The sequence below is a fragment of the Helianthus annuus genome, chromosome 17 (assembly GCF_002127325.2).
Source record: "Helianthus annuus cultivar XRQ/B chromosome 17, HanXRQr2.0-SUNRISE, whole genome shotgun sequence".
Taxonomy (NCBI): Eukaryota; Viridiplantae; Streptophyta; class Magnoliopsida; order Asterales; family Asteraceae; genus Helianthus; species Helianthus annuus.
The window spans coordinates 150723050-150729440 of record NC_035449.2 but is presented as its reverse complement, the minus strand read 5'-3'; the positions used below and the strand labels follow the sequence as shown (position 1 = coordinate 150729440).

Genomic DNA, 6391 nt, shown 5'->3' with positions numbered 1-6391 from the left:
GTGAGCAGTGACGTCAAGTCGCTGGGAGTTTTTTTGGGGGCGGGATTTGGAAATGGAATGGGTGGATGGGTTTGGGTTATTTTATTTAGTTCAAATTTCTTTAGGTTGGGTTTGGGGCTTGTATTAATAAAAACTGATTGCAGATTGGGCTTTGATTGGATTAAATAATTAAGTGAATAAGTGGTTAATAATTTTTTTTTTCTAAGTGGGGCGGTTTAAAATTTTCAAGGGGTGCGGGTAAAAAATTTCAAGGGGTGCGGTCGGGATTTCCAGCGAAAAATAACACTAAAAAATATTTTTTCATGGGGTGCGCCCGCCCACCTTTAACTAAATGTTGGTACGCCCCTGAAGGACTATATGGTAAAAAAGTTGTTTTGGATGAAAATGACAAACATGTCCAAACTTCATAGACGATTTTGGCAATTTACTCTATTTTTTAAAACTTAATAGGTTTATATTAACCTTTTAAACTTAATAGGTTTATATTGTTATTTTTTTTAAACTTAAGAGGTTTATATTAACCATTAAAATGCCAAAACAATATTAACCACTAAAATGGTAAAACAACAAATTACAAACGAATGTCAGGTAAACGTCTAAGTGTCTAACAAGTTGCGTCGTAACCATCTTTTGAGTTGCAAAACCGGTCCTACTAAAGACGAAACGACTCTTATAGGTCGGAAAATTACTATTCACGACCCGTTGAACCCTATTTAGGAATTCCACAGCCTCCGGGGCTAGAAAACCAAATGTATTAAAGGCAGATGGGATAAACACGTGTTAATTATCTAAATAAGCTTTAGTTTGTTAACTGCCTGAGTAACTTTAACTTATTAACTGCCTAAGACCATGTGTAGTGGGGCGTTTTTAAAAAAAAAATCAAAAATAACGCCCAAAACGCCCCCCTCCCATTACATAGGGCGTTTTTTGGCTTTTTTTTTGAAAAAAAAAATGAATTTGGCGTTTTATATAAAACGTCTTCCCCCTTCTCCCTTGTCCAATCATCTTTCAGCCCCCTTCTCCTTATCCAATAAGATTTTTTCTGTGTTTTTTCTTTATTTTATTTTTATGCCCCATCTCACTACACTCATTTTAAAAAACGCCCAATAATGCCTCTTTGCTGACTGGACCGCCACATGACGTAAAATACCCTTGGATGGGGGCATTATCTTCCCCTTCCACTACACATGGTCTAAGTAAAAATATATCATACATAAATAACCTTTGGTGTATCAATTTTAAATGTCATGTTAACAAAACGTAATTTTATTAACAAAGTTTAATATAATGACGACAACGAATATTGTCCCTTTATATTTCTGTATAGGTCTTTTTTAAATAAGAGTGCGTTCAAAAAAAAAAAAAAAAAAAAAAAAAAGAGTGTTTCCTAACCAGTTAATTATATTCATAAATATATTTTTAGTGATATTAGTGTTATAATATATTAGAATTTAGAAACTATAAAACATGCATATCATTTTTGTGCCTTGTTAAATGTTTGGAAAACAAATTCCAAATATGAATTTCCAAATATCAATTATTACAATTATTATACCCCATGTTAAAACATGTTATGATGGTGTAGTTAATATCACGTGTTAATTATACACTTATAATATCAATAACTTTAAAATATAAATTATTCGGTGTTTCTTTTTGGCAATTTTATAATATGCACAAAAAATAACTACATTAATTAATGGTACTAAAGAGCTATTATTCACGGGGTACTTGAGTTATGAACATTAAAATTGCTGTCATGGAAATCAACTTGGCTTCATTAATTGTTGACATATTTAAGTTTATATATTATGGTTTTACTGTATATATATATATATTCTAGTTTTACTCTATATATATATATCTATAGGGCGAGGTTATTGTAAAAAATGTGTTTTTTTGTGAGAAGGGTAAGAAATAATCTACACCATTAGATCTTTAATCTAATGGTTCATATTTTGATGACAATATTATAAATAATATGGTGGTTTTTAATAACTGATTTGACTACATAGAGGTGATATAGGGCTTTCGCTTATTCAAAATCAAAAACCGTATCACATTAACTCCCAAAACCTCCAGAATAGCGATAATTTCACTCGAAAAATCAGGGTGTTCTTCATCAGAGATTTTATCCGCAATCAAACATAATCAACCGTAAGATCACACTCGTCTATACTCGTAATAATTTTCTTAAACCTTCATTGTGTTGTTTAACCGGTATTTTGTTTTTATTTGGTTGAATATACATTTGCGAAGTAGGATGAAGAAGATAAGTGATGCTCCTACTGCAAGTCGGAAAGACACTACAGATGGCCGAAGCACTACTAGAAAATACACTTCTTTTGACACGCGAACAATGACACGCGCATATTTATGACATTCAAAAGCGAATGTCAAGAAAAAAATGTCATAGCTTATCAAATTTAATAAATCTATTACATTCTTTTTTGTGTGTCATGTTTTTAGCGTCATAAAAAAAACAAGATTCATCTTGACACGCAAATAATGACACACGCTCATTTTATGACATTCGAAAGTGTCTGTCAAGAAAAAAAATGTCATGGTTTTACAAAATTCAATATATTTATGACACACTTTTTTGTGTGTCATCCTTTTAGCGTCATAAAAAATAAGATCTATCTTGACACACGAATAATGACACACGCTTATTTTATAACATTTAACTGCATGTCAGGAAAAAATATCATGGTTGTACAAAATTTAATAAATTTGTGAAATTGTTTTTGTGTGTCATCTTTTTAGCGTCATAAAAAGCATTATATAAACGTAAGGGTTAATTTCAGCAGTTATTGTTTATTTAATATGGACATCATGGTTAATTTCCAATAGCAAATAATGGGAAAAACTTGAAAACTGTTAAGGAGAAAAAATTGTACGGGCATATGAAAAATAATATATATCTAATAGAGTAAATTACGATTTTGGCTCCTATGGTTATATCACATTTACCCTTTTAGCCAAAAAAATGAATCTTTTAACATCTGAGCTCCTAGCGTCTTTTTTTCTAACCCTTTTGGCTCCCAACGTCTTTTTTTCTAACCCTTTTAGCCCCTAAAAGTAAATTGATGGGGTTCGTGTTAGGGGGCCAAAAGGGTTAGAAAAAAAACGTTGGGGGCTCAGATGTTAAAAAATTCCTTTTTTGGCTAAAAGGGTAAAAGTGATATAACCACATGGGCCAAAAGCGTAATTTACTCTATCTGATATGTTAGTTAAAAATTATATTAACAGTGTCTCATTTCACTACTAGAAAATTAGCCTAATGCAACCTTTTAAAAACAACATATTAAAATGAGTTGCATTTGATTATAAAACAACTTTGTTATATACAAAAGTTGCATTAGAAGATCTAATGCAACGCTTTTCTTAAAAATTGCAAATTTTATTAAAATTTGCAACTTTTGTTAAGAAAGGTTGCGTTATTTAAATATATAGGCAACCCTGATTTTAAAATAGTTGCATATACGTGACTTCTTTTTTAAATGATAACTTTGTCAGAAGGGTTACATATGGTATTAAAAATTAAACCTTTGTTGCAACATTCAATTTAACCCATTATGACATGCTATATGAGTTATTATTTGCAAAAACATAATATAACTCACCACAAGATCTTACCCTTTAAGATCGAATACACCATAATAAAGGCCACCAAAGGCCATTAAGAATTAAGGTTCAATATAGTCCATTTAAGACATGTATGGTATGTTATTACCCAGTACAAAATATACGACTCGCTGATAGGCATTAAAACTACAAGACCCAAGATGGTCTATTAAGACATTTTCAGTCTATTGTGTCTGTAGGAGTCTTTATAGAATTACTTTACCTTGGAATGAGCATTTAGTACTAGGTACCGATACCAAATTTATCGTACCAAATTATTTATTGGTATCGAATCGGTACCCACTTTTTAGAGTTTTTAGTACCGGTATTTTTCCGAATTTTTCCTTCAAAAACCGGACCGTGCCAAACATTTTCGGTACTAACCCATATTTGATGAGTTCCGATATCGATACCACGCTCATCCCTAACTTTACCCATATGATCGATTATTATTAACTATGATTCTTTTTTTTTTTAATTCTCTACCATAACACTTCTAAATTATATATTTTTTTATAAAAAGTAAAAGGGTTACTAATCATTTTAGTTTTAATTTTCCCTTCTATGAATTTATATGTATATTTAAATATTTGTTAGTTTGTATACATATTTCAAATCATCGTACTTAAAAACAATATTTTAAATTTTAATTTATTTGTAATTAAGATTTATAATTACAGATTTAAAAACAATATTTAAATTTTAATTTATTTGTAATTAAGATTTATAATTATAGATTAGTTCCCGCTCACTCCTCCCACCCCAAATATTTGAAATTTTGGATTTCCCAAACACACGAGATTAACTTCCCTCCCTGCTTCCCTAACCTAATCGGCTCATTTCTGTCAACCCCCATTTGATTATATGTGTTTTCCTCTCCAATGTCCATCCCTATAAACTAATCTTTGGCAATGGAGGTGGTTCTAGGTTGCAAAGATTTTGAAGATTCTTGGGCAGCAAGAACATGTATGTTTTACTTTTGCTACTTCTTAAGGGTTCTTTATTATACTCATTGTTAATTGCTTTAGTTTTATCCATATAATCTAATCTAGAGGAGTATTGGTTACCACCAACACGCCCTAGGGCGGATCTATGAAGGAGGGAGGGGTAGCCCGGGCTACCCCTCAACCATCGGCGACTAAGCAGTATGTTAACCGGAACTGAAAACTTTTTCTTAGTTTGACACTTGAAATTCTGTATCTTAAGGTATTTAGATTTGAAACAGAAGAGTGAAGATACAGCCTAAAATAGTAAAATGCTTTTTTTTCCCGGTTGTGAGCCGGCGACCAGGCCGTGTGTAAAGTCTGAAAACGAAAGTGAAAAACATGTGTTAATCATATATATTTTATTATATTTGTTTCTTTTCATGATCTTCGAGATATCACAGTAGGCTACTAGCCATAGTCTTTAAATGGTTAATAGATCCTTCAAGTTTAGTAATTAGTTTTTTAACACTTTTTAAAGTCTTGTTTTATTTATACTCTACATTCGTTTTAACTTAATTAGTTGGATATATATTTTTATAATTACTTTGTATTATTGAAAATATATATGTTATTTAATTTATGTATCATTTCATTTAATCTAAATTTTACTATTTTATTTAGTTGTTTCTCATGATAGTGTGAATATTTTTTTCTTTGTTTTATGTATCGGATATCCATGATATCTAAGATTTTTTAGTCTGTAAATTAGAGAAATATGTACTTATATAACAAAACAAATGCTTAAATTCATATATTAGGATTAAATTATGATTTTTAAGATTTATTTTATTTAGTTGTTGTCTCAGGTTGGGAAAGGAGTAGAAGAATACTCAGCTACGGATATGGATGGCATTAGTGAAGATTGGTCGACTTATGCGGTTAACTCTATTTTTAAGTTATAAATCGTATTTTTGGTGTTGAGGATGTATTGACAAACAATTCTTTTTTTTTTTGTTAACGTTAAAATATTTGTAGTATACTTGGCAAATGATTATGTAATGGATTGTTTTGGTATATATATATGTGTATTTGTTTTATGAAAAAGATTTATTGTTTTTGTTATTATACATGTATCCAGGGCAAATTAGTAATTTTATAAAAAAAATTATACAATTAAAAACATGACACGCGTAAATGAATGTCATACGTATGTGTCATAAATGCTTGTCATGAATGTGTGTCATTAAAAAGTGTCATAAAATAAGTGTCATAAAATGAGTGTCATAAATGTGTGTCATGAATGTGTGTCATTAAAAAGTGTCATAAAATAAGTGTCATAAAATGAGTGTCATAAATGTGTGTCATGAATGCGTGTCATTAAATGTGTGTCATAAAAACATGACACACAAATGTATGTCATGTTAATTTTATGACTTCTTAATCAACGACTCGCATTTGCGTGTCATAAAGACTCTTTTATGACACGCAATGCATGTCAAGAAAGGTGTTTTTTCTAGTAGTGAAGAAACCCGTCGGCAAAGAAAAAAACAAAAGATCTAATTGCGAAACGAAAAGGTGAGTCATTTTTTTTGTTGATGATTTTGGGAGTATAATGGTGTTTTTTTTGTTTGTTAAAGGATGTTTTGTGAATCTAATCCAAACAGAACTGAATAAGTGTTGTTTAGCTTTAGAAATCTAGGGTTTTGTAAAATGGGTGGATGAAAATGGTGTTTTTTTTGGTCCTTTTTTGATGATGATGATGATGATGATGATGATGATGATGATGATGATGATGATGATGATGATGATGATGATGTTTTAAGAATGTAATGTAATGT

At 30.5% G+C, this 6391-nt stretch overlaps 1 long non-coding RNA gene across 1 annotated transcript; it reads left to right on the top strand.

The window, feature by feature from the left end:
* Positions 1–4465: 4465 nt before the first annotated feature.
* Positions 4466–5626, top strand: LOC110923444. Its single transcript, XR_002584090.2, has 2 exons — positions 4466–4593; positions 5420–5626. It is a non-coding gene; the product is annotated as an uncharacterized LOC110923444 (long non-coding RNA).
* The last annotated feature ends 765 nt before the right edge of the window (positions 5627–6391 follow it).